This window comes from Herpailurus yagouaroundi, unplaced genomic scaffold (genome assembly GCF_014898765.1).
Source record: "Herpailurus yagouaroundi ecotype Mexico unplaced genomic scaffold, PumYag 201, whole genome shotgun sequence".
Lineage (NCBI taxonomy): Eukaryota > Metazoa > Chordata > Mammalia > Carnivora > Felidae > Herpailurus > Herpailurus yagouaroundi.
This window is the reverse complement of record NW_024412432.1, coordinates 2,793,026-2,814,055: the sequence shown is the minus strand read 5'-3', so window position 1 is coordinate 2,814,055 and position 21,030 is coordinate 2,793,026. Positions and strand designations below refer to the sequence as shown.

General features: G+C 39.4%; 1 protein-coding gene and 1 non-coding gene across 6 annotated transcripts in view; both read left to right on the top strand.

Annotated features, from left to right (window-relative positions):
- The window catches only part of AOPEP (aminopeptidase O (putative)), a 245,583-nt gene that overhangs the window by 4,724 nt on the left and 219,829 nt on the right, over positions 1–21,030 (top strand). The window lies entirely within an intron of this gene.
- On the top strand, positions 4,857–5,001 carry LOC121014246 (U4 spliceosomal RNA). The gene has a single exon (XR_005783130.1). It is a non-coding gene; the product is annotated as a U4 spliceosomal RNA (small nuclear RNA).

Here is a 21,030-nt window from a genome sequence, read left to right as displayed (position 1 = left end):
TGGCAAAGTGGTGAAATTGGGATTTGAACTCAGGCTGGGTGGCTCCAGAGTTGATTTATCCTATGTTTTGTGTTGACATTTGGCTCACTACCAATTTTGCAAGGTAAATTCTCTTGCCTGCCACACTCTTCCTCTACCTTCTCTTTTTATACCGTTTTTAAAATAGAACATTACTTCTGAGCTCAGTAGGTAACAGAAGAGCCTCTGAGCCCAAATTGTCAAAAGGATGACAGGTACTTCTTCTTTGGCTGGGCGATAACATTTGAATGGCATTCAAACTGCATTTTCAAAGCTTAGTTCATATTATCTTTCTCTGAGAGCCTGTCTTTGAAAAAACAGATTTTGAAACGTTTTAAGATCTCATATTGCATATATATTTTGTTGGCATTTGACTTTAGATGTCGCACAATTCCCGCACTCTTTTTCTGTGTGTAAAAAGAGTTTTTTGTTTATAATGTTACTGTCAGGATGGTTTATGGCACATTCATTTTGTTGCTAACTCATTACTCTGCATGGTTTGATTCCTGAAGAAATTATCTTCAGTAACATTTTTATATATATAATCAATTTCATTATAATTTTTTCTTGGCTTTTTCCTTTGTTTACATTTTATTTCTTTGACACTTGCAGTTGAAGGTTTGGTTTTTGAAACTGATGGGAATTGGGATATGCTTGATAGATTTTGGCAGCAAAAGAGAGATATATCAGCCTATTTCATTTGCAGTAATAATGTTTTGCATATGTAGGAAGTATGGTGCATATTTGGAAGTATCAACTGTCTGTCTGAGTAATGTCTGGCGGAAATAGAATTATAGAATGAATGTTAAGGGTGCAAAGGGTCCTTAGATATTTCTCTCATACCCTTCATTCAGCAGTTGGGAATCTGAAGCCTGGGATGCTTAAATGATTTCCCTATATTCAAACGGTATTAGAATCCATTTTTTAAAAAAGAGTTCCAATGTTCTGTGTTTTTAATCATACCTCATTGTATGTATGTAGCATCCTTACTTGTAAGAGGGACTCCCATTTTTACTCAATGTACTTAATCTTATAATACGTTCTAGGTGAGAGAGAATGACTTGAATTGGATAGGTTGCCAAGAGAATGAATTGATATGATGGATTCAAGAGATATTCAAGTTAAATCAGTAAGACTTTGCAATTGTTCACGTGTGGCTGAGAGTAAGAAATCTGGGGTACTTGGGTTACTGAGTAGATGGTGGTGTTGTTCACTAGGAAAACTTAGAGGAGATCAGGACTGGGTGTATGAGGTCAGAGTGAATAGAGCATGGATTGCACATGAGAAAAACTGAAGCTAGAGCTGGAGGACACACCAGCATCTACGAAGGGGGAGAAGGAAGCACCAAACTGGCAGGAAGGGATAGAGGAGAATGGTATCACAAATACCAAAAGAGGAGAGAAATTTAAGGAGGGTACGGTGTGTTAATGCTCCAGAATTCAGGACTGGAAGAACCTACTGCAGTTGATAAATAGGAAGTCATTTGCCTCCACTGTGGAATTTTTGTGGCACGGTAGGATGTAAGCAGTGGACTGGAAGGGAGACGGAATAATGGGGGTGGGGAGTGAAGACAGTCCTTTTTAGGAATTTGGCTGTGAGGGGAGAGAGAGAGAAGAGCTGGAGGGGAATGTGGGAGTAAGGAAGGGTTTTTGTTCATGTTTCCCGCCCCCCCCCCCCCCCAAGAAGAGATTGGAACAATCACTTATTTCTGAGATGTAAAGGGTGGAGAGAGAGAGGATGAAGTTGAGGGAGGGGCCTTAGGGGCTGGATGATTGATGAAGCAGGGTTCCAGAGAAGGCCAGTGGGAGAGGATGTCACAGGCTGTGATCGGGGAGTCCTGGGACAGGAAGGACACTTACTCCACCTTCCTGGAAGGGACTGCTTGGGAAAGGGTGGGGATAAATGTGAATAAGTTTGTAGGTGGGGAGGGAATATGGGAAAATTCTTATCTGATGGTAGCAAACTTTCGTAAATGAAACGGGTAAATTTGCTGATATTGAGTGCTGATTTGGTGGAGGATTGGGGATAGAGGTAAAAGTTTAGAGTAGTCACTGAGGGGAAAGAACAGGAGTTGAGGGGGCAACTAGAGAGAAACACATGAAAGGTTGCCTGCCTGGTAATGCTGGGGGTCTCATTGAGGTTGGAATCTGTGAATATGTAGCATCCACCTTTTGCATGGTCGTGTGATATTTATTTAATAATTTATTTCTTTAGCTTTGGTTGAGTTCAGTACACTGACTTTAGTACACTGACTTTAGAAGTAGAAAACTTGGGTGTTCAGTTGGTTGAAAGGTTTTATAGAATAGGTATCAGAAGGATGAAAGAGCAAGAGAATTGAGGTTAAAATGTTCTAAGAGTGATTGAAGAAAGGAACCACATTATCTAAAGAAGACCACAGAGTAGAGATTCTCAACTTCAGAAATGTAGAAGCTGTAGGGCTGTTTTGTGCGGTGTAGGATGTTTAGCCTTCTTGGCCTCTACCTACTATATGCCTTCCCCTCTAGTTGTGACCATCAAAAATATCTCCAAACATTGCTAGATACCCTCTGAGGGGCAAAATCACTCCCCGATTGGAGCCTCTGTCCTAGAACCAGAGGGAGCAGGTGCATTGAAGATAATGGAAAAGCTGAGGGACTGGAGTTTCAATATAATAAGAGTTGGTGAATAATTAAGAGAAAGAATAGGGAGAAGAGGAGGCCATGCTCTGATATAAGATTATGGAAATGAAGTATTTAAGTGATGGAACTGTTCCAAGTAGTGAAAATGTCAAGAATGGACCATTGGTTCACCGAATGGAGTGAAGGCAAAGGTTGTTGGCACTGAGTAGGTAATTTGGGGAGAGAGAGAAAGCCTACAGTTACGGAACAAGCTGGGAAAGCAGCTGCCAGAACTGATTTTTTGGATGTTTGTTTCTTTACTCTATCCATTAAGTGTTTCTCAGTTCTTTTTCTAACATTATCAATTCCCTGACCATGGACCTTCCTTCTGTACTGTTTTAAAAAGTCATGGTGGGGGCAGGGGGGGCACGTGGGTGGCTCAGTATCCGACCTCAGCTCAGATCATGATCTCATGGTTTGTGGGTTCTGGCCCCGCATCAGGCTCTGTGCTGACAGCTTAGAGCCTGGAACCTACTTCAGATTCTGTCTCCTTCTCTCTCTGCCCCTCCGTAGCTCATGCTGTGTCTCTCTCTCTGTCTTTCAAAAATGAATAAATGTAAAAAAAAAAAATTTTTTTTAAAGTCATGGAATTTATTCAGCTTGGTTTTTGTAGTATTTTTTAGGTGAGTTCTTTTTTGTTTCTTTTTCAATATTTTCTTGATCTGATTTTGTGATCCTTTACTTATAAGTATATTACTTTTCAATAAGCCTAGGTTCTGTGCTGTGTGACCTAATTTCAGGGTATTTCTTTTGCATTTGGGCACCTCATTATGAAGTCTGCTATCTTTGGCAGAAGACGTATCAACATATCCTTAAATCTTACAACCTCTTAGAGATGTTCTTCTTTTCCCTTGCCTTCCCCCACCCCATTGTTTTCTCTTTTGCTCTTTATTATTTTATATTTATTATTTAAAAAAATTTTTTAATGTTTATTTTTGAGAGAGAGAGAGAGAGGGACACAGAGTGTGAGCAGGGGAGGGGCAGAGAGAGAGGGAGACACAGAATTTGAAGCAGGTTCCAGGCTCTGAGCTGTCAGCACAGATCCCTACGTGGGGCACGAACCCACAAGCTGTGAGATCATGACCTGAGCCGAAGTCGGACACCCAACCGACTGAGCCACCCAGGCGCCCCTGTTTCATATTTATTTTTAAGCTGTGATTATATGTATGTGTGGTGTTGATTGAGAAGTAATTACAGTGGACTCAGTAAGCTGGACATATTCATGGAATATACCTTTAGATGCTTTTTCCTATGTAATAATGCTTACTTTTCATTATTCATCAAGAAAGAGTGCAATAACTCCCACCTCTTTTACAAGGCATTAAAAAAAAAACTTATCCACAGATATCAGCTGATGTAGGTTTTATTGTAATATCCCAAGTATTGTCTTGCAAAATAGGAAGTAAGTAGGTGGCATTAAAAGCCTTGACATTTTTACTTGATTCTTACATGAATTATTTTTTGTGAGTGCTGATCTATTTGATCAGTATTATACTATATTTGATCTAGTATAATAAGTAGCTCTGTCTAGGAATATCCTATTATGGCTAAATCCCCTAATGGTGATGAACTGATTTTTTATGACCTTATTTCTATACTTAAATATGAGGATTTCCAAGAAAAAAGATTAATCTGTTACTTCAATAAAGAACGATGACCAGTTTTTCTTGAGGACTTAATTTTGGTATTTAGGATCTAACACCTCAAAGGAGAAATGAGTTGTTCTCTCCAAACCACAAAAATGGACATTCATCCTAAGTACAAAAGCAGGCCAGAAACATTTTATCGCAGAAGTTGTACTTTAAAAAGCAGCAGCATTACATCCCCATCGGTTGTTCTTTAGCGGTGGATGACACTTGACGATTTTTGTGCTCAGTCTGCAACCACACTCAGTATTGGACAAATATAAGATTCTTCAGTGATGGCATTCGAACACACGTATGCCCAAGGACTTTGTTGTCAGTAACAAATCATTTTGATTCTGAACATGGTTTAATGACTTTTCTAATAGAGTGTTTTAGGTTCTGGAAATACCATGGTCATAGAATATGTTTTGTTTAGTCATTTTCTTACAATGATTTAAGAAAGTCATATTTTCACACTCCTTGGTAAATTGTTAATGTTATGCAGTATTTGCAGCATTTAACCAGTTTATGGCTAACATTTTAAAAATATCCTTCCAGCTTTGTGCAGTGGCAGTATTGTAGCCAATGAGGTTTATCTGAGGCGTGATTATTGCTAATTGAAAACTTTCCTAAAAATATCCTTCCCTGTTGGGGCACCTCGGTGGTTCAGTTGGTTGAGCATCTGACTTTGGCTCAGGTCATGATCTCGCAGATTGTGGGTTTGAGCCCCGTGTCTGGCTCTGTGCTGACAGCTCAGAGCCTGGAGCCTGCTTTGGCTCCTTCTCTCTCTGCCCCTAACCCACTTGCATTCTGTCAGTGTCTGTCTCAAAAATAAAAAACATTAAAATTTTTTTTTTTTTTAATATCCTTCCCTGTTGCTATTGTTCTGTATCATTCTCCAGGTCTACACTTTTTCCTTAAGCATATATCGAAGTCTCAAAGAAAAATAAATTGTTTTTTTTATTCTTTTTTTTTTTTCAACGTTTATTTATTTTTGGGACAGAGAGAGACAGAGCATGAACGGGGGAGGGGCAGAGAGAGAGGGAGACACAGAATCGGAAACAGGCTCCAGTCTCTGAGCCATCAGCCCAGAGCCTGACGCGGGGCTCGAACTCCCGGACCGCGAGATCGTGACCTGGCTGAAGTTGGACGCTTAACCGACTGTGCCACCCAGGCGCCCCTTTAATTCTTTTTTTTTAACGTTTATTTATTATTGCAAAACAGAGAGAACAAGAGCGTGGGAGGGGCAGAGAGAAGGGGAGACACAGAATCTGAGGCAGACTCCAGGCTCTGAGCTGTCAGCACAGAGCCCGACGCAGGACTTGAACTCACAAACCGCAAGATCATGACCTGAGCCGAAGTCGGATGCTTAACTGAGCCACCCAGGTGCCCTGAAAAATAAACTGTTTAACCTGCCTTTTAAATCAGCCTAATTAATTTTAACATGGTCTCCAATTACATATGTTCAGTTGTATATTCAAATTGAAAAGATAGTGGAGATCCTGGAGATCTTCTAAGATATTGAAGCTATATCAAATATGTTTTCTTTCTTATCTTTCTCCCAAATGCTTTTCAGTTTCTAGGAATTATTTGAAATCTCTTTTCTTGGGAAGGATTAACTGCATATATGTTCAGTTCACCACTGAGACCATGATAACACTAGGAGTATATTTTAAACCTCAGTGAGATGGATTTGAAAGCCATTTACAGAGAATGGGACACCTGTTTGTAGTGTGTAAATTGTGGACCTATCTCTCAATGGAGAAATCTGTTATATACTTATTCCCATGGAAGAGCAGAGTGTAAATATTGAGATCTGAATGCTATTTCTAAAGAATCTAATTTTGTCAAATTTTGCCTTTGGGTACAGTACTCGTTTCCTTGTTCTTGGTTGTCTGTAGCTGTAGCCCTGTGACAATCACCAAATAAATCACTAAGTAGAGGGAGTCTGTCTTGATTTCTGGCTAAAGGAAATGTAGTTTCCTAAGAGGAACAGAGTGACCTCTTGCCCTTCCTACAGCTTTCCTGCTGTAGGAAGTATGGTTTCCTATAGAGGACAGAAGGTTGTCCACGCAGGGTAGGAAGTGGGGGCTGTAAGGTCAGACAGAGTCCAGGAAGTAGGGGAGGGATGTGAAGGGTATTTATCCCTGCAGATGCCAAGAAAGGACAAACTTTTCACCCATACTACAAGTTCTGAATGATGGAAACTTCTTGAAGATACTGAGAAGAGTCTTACACAAGAAGCCCTATGGAAAGTGGTTAGAGAATTTGCCAAGTGGAGCCATTTTTTAGCATCATTGAACTCCACAGTGAATCCTAAACAGTGTTGATTGGGAAGAGACCAGAGTTACTATAACCAGAGTTAGATTAAGCCAGTGGTTCTCAAAGTCTGGTTGCTAGACCAGCAGCGTCAATATGGAATTTGTTAGAAATGCACATTCTTGGAGCTCACTAGTTGGTATTTTAACGAGATCTTATTATTATTTTTTTTTAAGTTTCTTTATTTTGAGTAAGAGCACATGAGCAGGGCAAGGGCAGAGAGAGGGAGAGAGACAACCCCAAGTAGGTTCTGTGCTGTCCTTGCAGAGCATGACACGGGGCTTGACCCCACCATGATCATGAGATCATGACCTATGCCGAAATCAAGAGTCAGACGCTTAATGGATTGAGCCACCCAGGTGCCCCTCACCAGATCATTCTTATGCATGTGATCCTCAGCCTACGCTTTGAGAAACACTGTGCTAGATCTTTGAGAAGAGCAGTAATTTATTGGATTACAATTTTATCCTTGAGGAGTTCTAAGATACAGATGTGTTACTGAATTGCTGAAGATATTCACAGATATGAATCTTAATTGCTAGCAGTGAAGCTCTCTGAATATTTAATACTCATTGGTAAATTGTATAGAGATGCTTGGGATAAAGTTCTAGAAATCATGAGTTTCCTTCCTAGGTTAAAGATGCCCCCCAAAGGCCAGTTGGACAGTGTAACATTATAACACAAAACCAGTCAGATTTAAAAATTTGTTGTTATATAGTTCATGTTTTCCAAATAGTCTTTAGGAAGCCTATGTTTATAGTTATGGGGCTACATATTAAAACTTTATACAGAAAAGGAATGGATTTAATTGAGAAAATACTGGAAAAGTATATCTTTTTGCAGTCTCCAAGCCATGTGTTAGAAGCCAAAAAGGGATCAATAGTATTAAGAAAATACTGTGTCAATGTGCCTATAGGCTAGTACCCTAAGTTCACTGTTGGGGCAGGAGTAGATTTATCTAAAATGATGTATGATTTTTTACTGCATAGAATTATATAAAAATTATTTTATCTAGTTACCAGAAAAATGATTCAAGAACAAAAATTGGGGCAGGAAGCATCTCTCTCTCTCTCTCACCCTCCCCTCTTCCCTCTCCCAGTTCTCTTTGGAGACAGCCTCAGTTACCGGCTTTCTCTATGCCTCACTACCTAGGACTCAGGGCTTCTTGAAATGAATAAGAATAAAGGCAGTGACTTGTAATTGTGTCACCTATTTAGGATAGATAACTACAAAAAGAGGTAGTCCTCTTTGCAGTGTGAAAAGAAAGTGAAAAAAAAAGTGGTTAAATATCCAGTGTCTTCAGGGTGTTTTTTTTTTTTCTTGAGGGGTGTGAGGGCATGGTATCATGACATCCCCCATCAGGAATGGGGGTAAGCTCCTTTCAGGAAGCTGTTTCAAACCACCTACGGTGCTAATATTTCAGAATGAAATCTAACCCATATTTCTTCTCGATGGGAGGAACAGGTGTGGTAGAGCCCAGACTCTTTCTTTGCCCTAGAGTACTACTTTAGGAGTGGGCCCTTCTGCAGGCTTTCAGTACTGGTGTTGGCAGGAAGGAAGCAGGATAAATAAAAAGCCCTGCCCACCTGTCCATTAGGCAGTCGGTCTTCTGCCAAGTTCAGCTCTGTTTGATAAGCAGAGCATGGCTGTAGCAAGAACCCAAGAATTTGTAAAGAGGACCTAGCATCCTTGTTCTTTCAGCTGCTTCCCTCATGGAGGCCTACTGCCTGCCATCTTTCTGTACCATCCACTCCAGTGTTATTCTCAAATACGTTTTCTTGGCTGAATGCCAGCCCTATGGCTCCCACTGATAATGTGCCTTCATAGAGTAGCACAGTCCTAAATTTTGCTGCAAAGTGGCTTTTGAACATTCTGATTTCCTTAACAGTTTTTAAAGTGTAGATACAGATATGTTACCAGGCTCAGCTGATTTTTTAAAACCAGTGTTTTCTTGACTTGTGTGCAAGATGATTTAAAGTGGTACATGGATAAGCATCTTTTGAATTTTAATAGTTATGTGTCCATTTTAATATACGGTGGAAAATGTAAATTAGCCAGTCAAACCCATGATTTCATGGATATTATAAAAGTTGAGTCAGTGGTAAAGTGGATTGAAGAAAAAGTATTTAATAAATAACAAGGTGGTATGAAGATGGCAAAAATACTGAAGGTGGTACATACATGACCGAAGTTTGGGAGATACTCAGGGCTTACACTTTTTGAAATAGTCTTTAAAGCAATATACCAAATAAATTCTGAGGTTGAAATGCCATGCCATGTTGGAAGATGTGCACTGGGTGTAGCATAGATCTTTAACTACAAGTTCCTATCAAGTCAATGTACATCTCTTTTATTTAAAAAAAATTTTTTTAACGTTTATTCATTTTTTGAGAGACAGAGAGAGACGGAGCATGAGTGGGGGAGGGGCAGAGAGAGAGGGAGACATGGGATCCGAAGAAGGCTCCAGGCTCTGAACTGACAGCACAGAGCCCGACATGGGGCTCAAACTCACAGACTATGAGATCTTGACCTGAGCCGAAGTCGGATACTTAACCGACTGAGCCACCCAGGCGCCCCAATGTACATCTCTTTTAAATGGCCCTTTTAAAACATGAAGCTTATATTAATCCTTGCTAATATCATTGATACGTTTTTACTGAGTCTTTTCTAAATTATGTAAGATTTTCTATCTTTTGTAGGACATGGGTAAGAAAACCACTGTAAGACTTTGTTAAAACAGTTTGCTGTTCTTTTTTGCCACTTTTAAAAATAATAGCTTTGGGGCACCTGGCTGGCTCTATTGGTAGAGAATGCAACTTTTGATTTCCGGGTCATGAGTTCAAACCCTAAATTGGGTGTAGAGCCTACTTAAACAAAGAGCTTTGTTGAGATGTAATTTACATACCATAAAATTTAGCCTCTAAAACTGTATAATTCAGTGGCTTTTAGGATATTCACAGAGTTGTGCAGCCATCTCCTCTGTCTAATTTTCAGGTATTATCATCACTCCAAAAGATATTTTGGACTCCTAAACAATATTTTAAAATACCTGAGGTCTTTGGGGCACTTGGGTAGCTCAGTTGGTTAAGTGTCTGACTCTTGATCTTGACCCCGATCATGACCTCCCAGTTCATGGGTTCGAGCCCCATATTGGGCTCTGTGCTGACAGTGGGATTCTCTTTCTTCTCTTTCTCTGCCCCAATCCCACTCTCACTCTCTCTTGAAATAAACTTTTAAAAAATTAAAAAAAAATAAATTGAAATACCTGGAATCTTTGAATAGCTACTAGATGACTTCTGTCGGTGTGTTGTAGAGGAGCCTCATGCAGTGAGTGGGAACTGAATTTTGAGTCTCTTGTTGTCATGGATTCAAGGAGTCTGTATCTGTCATCTGTTTTTGCTAGTAAAATGTATTTTCCTATGAGCCAGAGCAGTGACTTTTTCTCCGTAGCAGAATGTTCATTAATAAACTATTTTCACAATACCTCTTTAAGTACTGAGTTTCCAAAATAGTTTCTATTTAAAAATAGTGTTTTTCAAGAATCCTAGAAGAGGAAATCTTACGGAAAAAGCTGATATTTTTGTCTATATTTTCTTTTCCGATTTCTTTATTTTTACCCTACTGAACTCTGTAACCCAGCTCTATTAATCTAGATCTTGTTTCCACTCTATGAATATTTATAGATAATAATAAATTATATTAATTCTGTTAATGGAGTTTGAAAAGTTTTGTTAACTTTTATCCTAGCACAAAAATTCCTGGGTGGTCTGATAAAACCCTCATCTTTATTAAATATTAAGCCAGTTCTTTTAATTAATTATTATTTTTTTTTTTTTTGAGAGAGAGAGAGTGAGGGGCAGAGAGAGAGAGAGAGAGAGAGAGAGAGAGAGAGAGAATGAGAGAGAATCCCAAGAGGGGCAGAGAGGGAGAGAGAGAAGCGGGGCTCACCCAAAGCAGTGCTCGAGTTCACCCACTGTGGGGCTCGAGGTCACCAACTGTGAGATCATGACCTGAGCTGAAGTTTGATGCTTAACCGACTGGGCCACCCAGGTGGCTTTTTATGTTTAAAGGCTGTATTAACTGAATTATGTCTACTAAAATGTTCAATAGTTATTTATCTTGGACCTGTAGTGTACAAAGCACTTCATGGAATAATAGCCCTTCCTTTTGCTTCTGCTAAAGTCCTACCTGATTTCAACCATTGTACTCAAATTCTGCAGTGAGGACAGCGAATGAATTTAAGCATGAGCTGGGATTATGAAGGTTTTAGAACCATTGTCGGGTGAGTAGCAGGTGAAAGAACTGAGCTTGGAAGAGAAGACTTGGGCAGTATCATGAGGGCTCTCCCAGCCATTCCGAGTTTGTCTTGTTCTGGAGAGTGGTGGGGGAAGTTGGCGTGAAAGACGCATATGTCAACAAGGCTGGTACTTCTGCCAGCTGAGGAGGCCTACAACATGGGTTTGTGTTCTCGTGTTCTAATTTCCATCCTTAAATACCTTTCCACCATCTTCCAGTTCCTAGAATACCTTGTCCAGTGTCTGATGGTAAGAATGGTTTCTGGACAGTATTTTGGCTATTCATGGATATATGGAATGTTACATTATTACATGAATGCATGATTTTATCTTCAACACATAGAATACAAACATGTAGCTTTGTTTGGTATAATGCAGTTTTATGTAGTTGTGTTATTAGGTCAGGATTTAAATTTACTTTGCATTTGGTGTATGAGGAAGATTTTGTTGTTCCTTGAAATGTAGGATCTATAGAATAGTATAAACCCCCTTGCCCATAAACAACAGAATATGGTGTTGTTTAAGAGTGGTGGGGAAGACTCTGGTAACAGCGGGTGTCCATGTTTGTATGGGGATATGGGGATAGTTCTTGACCTGTTTCACTGTTGCTTGTGTCATTCAACTTACAGGGTTAGGATCCAATGAGCTTTGCTGCGCTTGAAATGGGTATTTTTGATCTAGGCTTGGACTGTACTTGAGGTAATACAGTGTAGTGCTGATCTAGGGTCTAGAGCCAGACCATAAGAATCTAAATTTCAACTATGGCATCTAATAACTGTGAACTTAAGGAAGTTATCTTAACCTCTCTGGGCTTCAGTTTACTCATCTGTAAAATGGAGATAATGGACCTCACTGGATAGTGAGGAGTAAATGAAATTATGTATTTAATATGCCTTGCTTATCTCATAGCAAGCACCCAATAGATGTTAGATGCAGTTGCTAATTGTTATTCATACCGGGATATAAAGGTCAAGCAAAAATGAACTATTGGGACTTCATCAAGATAAAAAGCTTCTGCACTGCAAAGGAGACAATCAAAAAAACTAAAAGGCAGCCGACGGGATGGGAGAAGACACTTGCAAACATATTGGATAAAGGGTTATTATCCAAAGATCTATAAAAAACTAACCAAACTCAACACATGAAAAACAAATAATCCAGTGAAGAAATGGGCAGAAGACATGAATAGACACTTTTCCAAAGAAGACAGCCAGATGGCCAACTGACACATGAAAAAATGCTCAACATCACTCATCATCAGGGAAATACAAATCAAAACCACCTTGAGATACCACCTCACACCGGTCAGAGTGGCTAAAATTAACTCAGGAAACATCAGATGCTAGTGAGGATGTGGAGAAATGGGAGCCCTCTTGCACTGTTGGGAATGCAAACTGGTGTAGCCGCTCTAGAAAACAGTGTGGAGGTTCCTCAAAAAATTAAAAATAGAACTACCTTACAACCCAGCAATTGCACTATTAGGAATTTATCCAAAGGATACAGGAGTGCTGATTCATAGGGGCACGTATACCCCCAATGTTTATAGCAGCACTTTGAACAATAGCCAAATCATGGAAAGAGCCCAAATGTCCATCAACTGATGAATGGATAAAGAAGATGTGGTTTGTATATATCCTGCCATTTGCAATGACGTGGATGGAACTGGAAGGTATTCTGCTGAGTGAAATAAGTCAGTCAGAGAAAGATATCCTATGTTTTCACTCATATGTGGAACTTGAGAAACTGAACAGAAGACCATGGGGGAAGAGAAGGGGAAAAAAATAGTTTCAAACAGAGAGGGAGGCAAACCCATAAAAGACTCTTAAATACAGAGAACAAACTGAGGGTTGATGGGGGTGGGGGAAGAGGGGAAAATGGGTGATGGGCACTGAGGAGGGCACTTGTTGGGATGAGCACTGGGTGGTGTATGTAAGCGATGAATCATGGGAATCTACCCCCGAAACCAAGAGCATACTGTATGCAATGTGTGTTAGCTAACTTGACCATAAATTATATTAAGAAAAATAAAGAGAAAATTAAAAAGATAAAAATAAAAAGAGGTGGTTGGGGATGTGAATTCTGGATTGGTTGATTTGCATATCGGCTAGCCCTGGAAAGACTTGTCTGTCTGGGGGCAGCAGGGCCCCAAGATGTCAAAGCATCATCAAATACAAAAAATGAAAACCATGATTAACAGATCTCCTGTCTGGTAGACCTGTGCTTTTATCACAGAAGGGACTCTTTCAGCAGCGTTTTACTGAGTGATACAAAACATGGTAACGTGGCTCCCCGACCTTCAGGAACTTACAGTCTAGCTTAATAGAGAAAGCCTGCACGCATCAGTGACTGGTCATGCAGGGCACAAGGTTATGCACTGGGGAGATCTCCAGAGTGTCCTGGAAGTTCAGTGGAAGGGGAGACAGAGTGTCCTGGAAGCAGTAGAGGGCAGTGGTTAGGAGGATGGGCTGCTGGGTTCATCCGGCTTTGTCATTTATTCACTGTCTGGTTTTGAGCGAGTTACTTAATCCGCATGTTTTAGTTTCCTCATCTGTAAAATGAGTTTAATAATAATAGTACTCATCTCATAGAGTTACTTGAGGAGTAAATTAGTTAATACATGACAAATGCTTAGAACAAAACCTAGCTCTTAACAAGTATTCAGTGTTAGCTGTTGGTAGAGCTGTGGGGGAAAGTTTGATTGAGTAGATAGAATTGATTATTTACCATAAAGAGAAGAGAGAAGGGAAGTGTTCCTTTTTGGGGGGCGTGGGTTGGTGGGTGACTGGAAGGGAGCCTGACAGTTCAGGAAATGAGAGGTTATAGTCTGGTAGGATAAGACTGAAAAAATAGGTTGGTAAGAGTTTTGAATGCCAAGGAGTTTGCATTTTTCTTTAATAGAAATTCATTCAAGGTGCTTTTTTTTTTTTTTTTTTAGTAGAGCCAGGATATTAAATTCACACTTCAAGAATCAGTCGTGGTAAGTATGGTTTTAGAGAGAGGAGAGGCTTGGTACAGAGTGTATGAGTCAGAATAGGTTAAGTTAGCATAGTAACAAATAACTCTAAAATCTTTGTGGTTTTAACACAAGGTAAAGGTATGTTTCCTGCTAATGCTGCATGTCTATCACAGCTCAACTGGGGACTCTACTTATAATCATCCAGGCTGACAGAATAGCCACCCTCTCATGTTTTGTTTGCCCAAAGAGAGAAGAGAGCACTCTGGAAGGTCATGCACTAGCAATTAAATATTAGGCCTGGAAGTGACACTCATGCTTCCATTTATAACTTATTGGCTAGAACTAGATGGCAGTCACAGGCTACCAGAAATTGCAGTCCTTGTATGTATGAGGATTAGGGACTGGGGAAGAAGAACTGGAAATATTTGTAAATAGCACTAATGACTGCTCACCACCTATGGAGACTCATTTAGAGGGTTGTTGTATAATAGTTCAAGTGTGTGGTCTTAGTGTATGGATTAGAGTTGTCCCAGGCAATGTGGAGAAGAGCTAGATAAAAGAAAGAATTTGAAGGAGTAGAATTTAAAGGTTGATAATTGATTGGGTAGAGTTACAAAGGAGGGAGGAGTCAAGATGAGGCAGAACTCTTAGACCCAGTGGAATGTGATGCTGCCATAGCAGACAGAAGTGTGGAAGTTGGTATGTGTTAGGGAATGGTAGGGGCCCAGTCCATGCCCTGCAGGCCTCTGGAGCGATACTCCTTAAGGAGTAGTCTGCCAGCCAGTGCTCAAATAGAGAGTAATCATTTAAAAACTATTATAGTGGGGTGCCTGGGTGGCTCAGTCAGTTGAGTGTCCCACTCTTGATTTCAGCTCAGGTCATGATTTCATGGTCCTGAGATTGAGCCCCATGTCAACACGGATGCTGCTTGGATTTCTCTCTCTCTCTCTCTCTCTCTCTCTCTGCCCTTCCCCCTCTCGTTCTCTGTCTCTGTCTCTCTCTCTCTCTCTCTCTCTCTCTCAATAAATAAACATTAAAAAAACTATTATAGTAATTATTTTCTTCTTTCCCATGTTATGGTTTATTCTGGTTGTGCTTATGTTAAATCTGATGATAAAATAATCAGGGCTTGTGTTTTGTAGGGTTTTTTTCCTTTTTGTGATTTGTTTTCATTATGTTTTACAAAAGTGTTGACCTGTAATGGGAAAAAATAACTAGCCCTTCGCCACAGATAGTTTGAGAAGTATTGCTTTGAAGGTAAGGACAGGGACTTAAAGACAGAGCTGGAGGTAAGGAGCTGAGTCCTTTCCATAGGGAGGTTAGTTGAGTACCAGAGATGTGAGCAAAAGACAGATTCCAGAATGAGAAGAGGGCCCAGGACTGTGAGCCTGGGGGACATCCAATGTCTGAGAGCAGAGGTGTAAGAGGGGGTGTAGACAGTATAGTCTCCTAGGAATCATTGGAGGTGATGGGAGATTAGTAGTGACAGATGCCACAGAGAGTCAAGGGAAAGGACTGAGGTCAAGCTAGATTTGACAAGAAGAAAATCCCTGTGAATGTTTAAAAATAAACTTTTAGTGAAGTGGCATGGTCAGATACCAGATTTCAACATTGTAAGAAATGTGTGATCATAAAATAGAAGAGGGTATGGGCTATTGGCTGGGAAAGTTTGATAGTAAGACAGAGGCAAAAGCTAGAATGGTACTGTTGGGCCAAGTAAGGGAAAACATATTTTGCTGTTACTGTTTTTTGTTATTGTTGTTGTTTTGTTTTGTTTTGTTTTGTTTGCTGTAGGAGAACCTGAGCAGCTTTAAAGGCTCCTATCAGCTGGGAGGTGGGAGAGTAGATGTGGGAAGGAAGGAGGTGGTGGCCGTGTTCATGGCAGGAGCAGGAGTGGAGAGCAGAGGTCATGAGTGAGCCTGGGGGGTGGGAATGGGCTCTGCCTGAACAGGAATGGAGAATAACCCAGTAACTGCTGGTAGATGGCAAACTAAGGGTGGTTAGCAGGAGAAATGGATGGGAACTCGCAAGTCTCTGTGGCTTCAAAACCAGATAATGCATGGTAGGGCATTACAGGGGTGAAACACTGATGTGGTCCGAGTTCAGTGAGCAGGGACTCAGAAGCCCTGGTGAGAGCATTGGTGAAATGGCTCGAAACAGCATGGGTCCAGCCTGGGAAATTCAGCTTCATACTCCAATCACTGCTCAGTAAATAGGAGCTACTGAGAGACAGAGTCCTGGGGAGATGGGGAGTGGGTGTCGTATAATCCCCAACATGGTTCAAAGAAGAATAAAAATGTGGTAAGAAATGGACTTAACATAAAATTATTTAATTAAACTTACATCTGATATTTAGAAACACAATTGTTATTCATTAAAAGTATGAAAAAATACAAGTATGTTTTAGGTACTGTAAACATTATAATATTTGAAATTATAATATTTGAATTATATAAAATTTGAAATTCAAATATTGAAATATTTGAAATATAATATTTGTAAACATTGAAATATTTGAATACCTTAAAACCCTCTACCTGTCAAAATCATCTGTTAATTAATTTCTCATTTTCATGGACTTCTCTCTTCTTTTAAGTATTAGAATGGGGGAGGGGCGCCTGGGTGGCTCAGTTGGTTAAATATCTGACTCTTGATTTGGCTCAGGTCGTGATCTCATGGTTTGTGGGTTCGAGCTCCACATCAGGCTCTGTGCTGCTAGCACAGAGCCTGCTTGGGATTCTCTCTCTCTATTCCTCCCCTGCTTGTGCTCTCTCTCTCTCTCTCAAAAAAAAAAAACCCAAAACAAAACGAAAAACACAACAACACCAAAAACAACAACAACAAAAAAACAACTTAAAAAAAAGTATTAGAACGGGACAAGAGCTGGGCAGAGATGCAGTGTCTGTTGTTTGTCCTCACCCCTCCCTTCCCTGACCTAATTTTGCTCCCTTCATACTCCTGTACCCAGTTCTAGGTTTTCCCCTCACCTTTGCGGTTTTCTATGATGGGCTTCTGTTTGGTTTTACCTGTGACATTAACACATGGTGGCATGCCGTGGTTACTCTGTAGGATTGCCCTGCAGTAGAGGGCAAGAACACTCTGGAGTCCAACTACTTGAGTTCAAATCTTGGTAATCTTGGACACTTAGCTTCTCCCCACATCATTTCCTCATCTGTAAAAGGGGATAGTAAGAATAAAAAAGATTTCCAGGGATTAGGAGAGTGTCAGATACATAGTAAGCACTCAGTAAACATCAATTATTTCTTCTTCTAGCTAGATTGTCTCTAACAGATGTTTTCATTGCTTTTCGCTAGTGTCCAGTTTTTCATAAAGGCACTTAAAAAAAAACCTGACAAATCATGGTCTTTGCCTCTGGATAATGGAGAGTTGTCTGTATATGTTAGTAGGTCTTGTGCCATCAGCAAGACGGCAAAGAGCACGGGAAAGAGGAAGGATAAAGGGATTCTGTGAGGACAAAGTCAGCTTGTCTGGAGAGGCGTATCCACAACAGGCCACGCTATGATTGATGAGTTCTTTGTTGTGTTCTATTGACATGTCTAACAGTTTTGACACAGAAAAGCTGTTTTCTAGTTTTAAAGTTTAGATGTTTATATGAAACCTTTAATTGTTGTTAGTGCCAGGAACAAATCAGTGTTGATGAAGATACATCTCCTAAGGAGGAATGAGATGTTGCAGTTTAGCAGGTAAAGAACTTTTCCAGTGCCTTTGCTGGTCAGTATGACTTCTTCAAAAAGGAGTAGAAAAGTGAAATTTCTATTTTCTGTAACTGTAATGTGTTCTCCTAGGAATCCTTTTGCGATCACTCTGCTATAATTTAGTTTAAGTGGCACTTTTAGAAAACTGGAACAAGTTCTACTTTGCAAGCAAGTAGCAATCAAAGGGATAAATTCTTTTCTCTTTGAAAATAGAGTGAAATCACTTCCAATCTGATCTTTGCAACCCAATGCCTGCTGATACTGTGAGCATAAACACATCAGGCACCAGAGAGGAATGGCATCTGGATGCTGAGATGGGATCAGAATAGCCAGAATAAACACAAGCTGCCGTCAGGGAAGCTGAATTCCATCATATCACATCATGTTCAAACATAATTCAGGGTAGTCATGTACTGATGTGAGTAAAATCAGTTTTTGTTTTCTGTTTTCACATGTTAGACCTCTCTCCCTCCCCCTCCCCCGCCCCCGCCCCCCCGCTCGCCCGCCCCGACTGGTTATAATATATAAATCAAGCCACAGCTGACAGTGATTTGCTTTCTTTATCCGGAAAAAGGCCTTTGACTCTAGTTCTGACTTGGCCTCACTGCGCTGATCTTCATCACAGGCACTTTCTTTAATTCCCACAACAACCTTAACTCCAGTTGTTGTGTGTTTTTCCCCACATATACATATCACAATAGCTCTTTCATTGCAGGATCACAAATTATATGCAGTCACCCTTATATGCTTCATGAAAGCAGTAAATTTAAAGAAAAGAGAGTCTATTTAAAACTTGAGACCAGAGACCATAGTTTATCTTATTTACAGTTTGGTTTAAAGATTGGTATTTAATCTTTATTAAATCATACATATCATACCACATGGTAATCCTGAAAAGTGCTACATATTTTTATTTATAGTTAAGGGAATAAAGCAAAATCCCCTTTTCAGTATGTTATCTTGCATTATTTACTCAGTGATAAATGACATTGCCTCACAGGTATGAGTTTTGCAATGAAAGACCCTATTGTAGCATATATTTATACCCCGGGCGGGGTGGGGGTGCAGTGCAGGCTGTTAGAATTAGGGTTCCAGAGGGAATTTAAACTCTGAATATCCTGGTACTTTGTTCAGTTAAAACATATAGCTTAATGTTGTTTTAACAGTGCATTTTTACTTGAAGTAGAAGAAAAATAAAAAGAAATGAACAAAAGGGGAAAGCTTAATGTTAAAACGCTGGAAACCAAATAAAGTGACTGAAGGCATATTGGCATATCCTAAACTCAAAGATCAAAACTGTACCAGAGATAATGGTGATTATCTGATTGGCTTGTTTCTGCTGTTTAAAAATAACTTCAACTTTGAAAGTTTATTAACTGTTTAAGGCATCAGTGAACCATTGCTATCAAAGGTATTAAAATGAGCAGCTGAAAGAAGAGTTCTGAGGGGCCAGACACTTTAATAGCTACTCAAACTTTTGGGTAGAAAACCTGCTCCATGCTATGTCAACTTGTCCGTGATTCATGAGCATTTCTACTGAGGAAGGAAAGAGCCAGATATTTTGGAGAGAGGGTTAGTCTTTTAGAGTATACATTTGTCTTTAAATACAAAGAATTAAAAATTTAAAAGTAAATAAGAGGAAATACCAATTTTAAATAAAGTAGAAATTGGTCCAGGCCCCCTTTATTCAGAAGTTTGGATAATTTAAGTGGAAATGGGCTGCCGTCATGCTAAGCACAAAAACAAGAGCTTCCTAGCAAATTGTTCTTATAAAATAAATAGTATTTTAGGACTAATATATTTGAGGCAAATGTGCTTCCCCAAATTCATTAAACACTTACAAGATATCATTCCATTGTTTTCTGAGCTACCATGATTTCTGATAAGTGTTATTCTGATGAGAGGCCAGATGTCATTTGTGTCATTTTCCTCCTGTATGTAATATCATTTTATTCTGGCTAGTTTCAAGATTTTTTTCCTTATTTTTGGTTTTTAGCAGTTTGTGTCACACCTAGCTGTGGTTTCCTTTGCATTTATCTTGCTTGAGTTCTCAGATTCTTGAATCTTTAGATTTATATCTCTCACCAAATTTGGAAAATTTTAACTATTCTAAAAATAAATGGTTTCTTTTGTGATACTTTCAGATTTACCAGAAGATTTGCAAAGATACTATAGAGTTCCCATATATGTATCACCCAGCTTCCCATAATCTTACATAATCATGGTGTATTTGTTAAATTATAAAAGTAAATTGGCACAATGCCACTAATAACTACAGTTTTCCCACTAGTGTCCTTTTTTATTTTCTTCTTTTCCTATTTTGGGATCCAGTCTAAGATACTACATTACATTTTATCATCATACCCTAAGCCTCCTTCAATCTGTAGCAGTTTTCCAGATTTTACTCACTTTTCATTGTGTTGACAATTTTGAAGAATACTGGACAAATATTTTTTAGAATGTCCTTCAGTGTGGCTTTGTCAGATGTTTTATAATACTTAAACTGAGCTTATGGATTTGGGGAAGAATACTACAGAGGTCAGGTGCCCTTCTCAATGATTGAATCATGGGATGGGATAATGATACCAGAATGACTTATCACTGGTGATAACTAACCTCGATAATGTGGTTAAGTTTATGTCTGCCACATTTCTCTACTCTAAACTTCGTAGTTCTTCTTTTCCATTCTCTATTCTTTGGAAGTGAGTCACTAAGCGAAGCTCATACTCAAGGGGAAGGAAATTAAGCCTTACCCCTGCCTTTTGGAAGAGGTAGTATCAATTTCTGTTATTTGGAATTATTTAAGGAAGATGTTCCCTTCTTCCCCATTTATCAATCATTTGTTTTTATCAGAATTGAGTTATAGGTGTTTATTTTATTCTTTGGGTTCTAATCCAATACTGTCAGTATTTATTTTCCTGCTCAGATTGTTCTACTTTTGGCTATTGGAAGCTCCTGCAGTTAGTTCCTGTGTCCTTTTGAGATGCCCATTCTCCCCCACCCACTGCCTTTTTTTTTTTTTTTTTTTTTTTTAAGCTTTCTTACTTTTGGGATCTATATGATGCTGTAGGCTCATCTTCTGTTTTTCCTGCCCCAGTCCTAGAATCAGCCCTTCCTCCTAGGAGTTCCTTTCATTGGAAAATGGTATTTAGGAACCGTAATCTGGGTGCTGGTTGTTGTCACTGCTCATTATTTTTTAATGTATTCTTTGCTGTAGCATTCTTATTCACCTGTTCTTCTTGGACTTCAGTTCTATATATGTTAAATCTTTGACCCAAAGTACCTGGGACTCTGTTCACTGGTTCATATTTTTTCTCCCTGGTCTTCAGATTGCTAATAATAATATTTGCTATATAAATATTGCCATATAAATATTTTTGCTATATAAATATTTTCAAGATTACTTATTCTTCTATAATCTCTGTTAAACTTCAGTGGATTTTT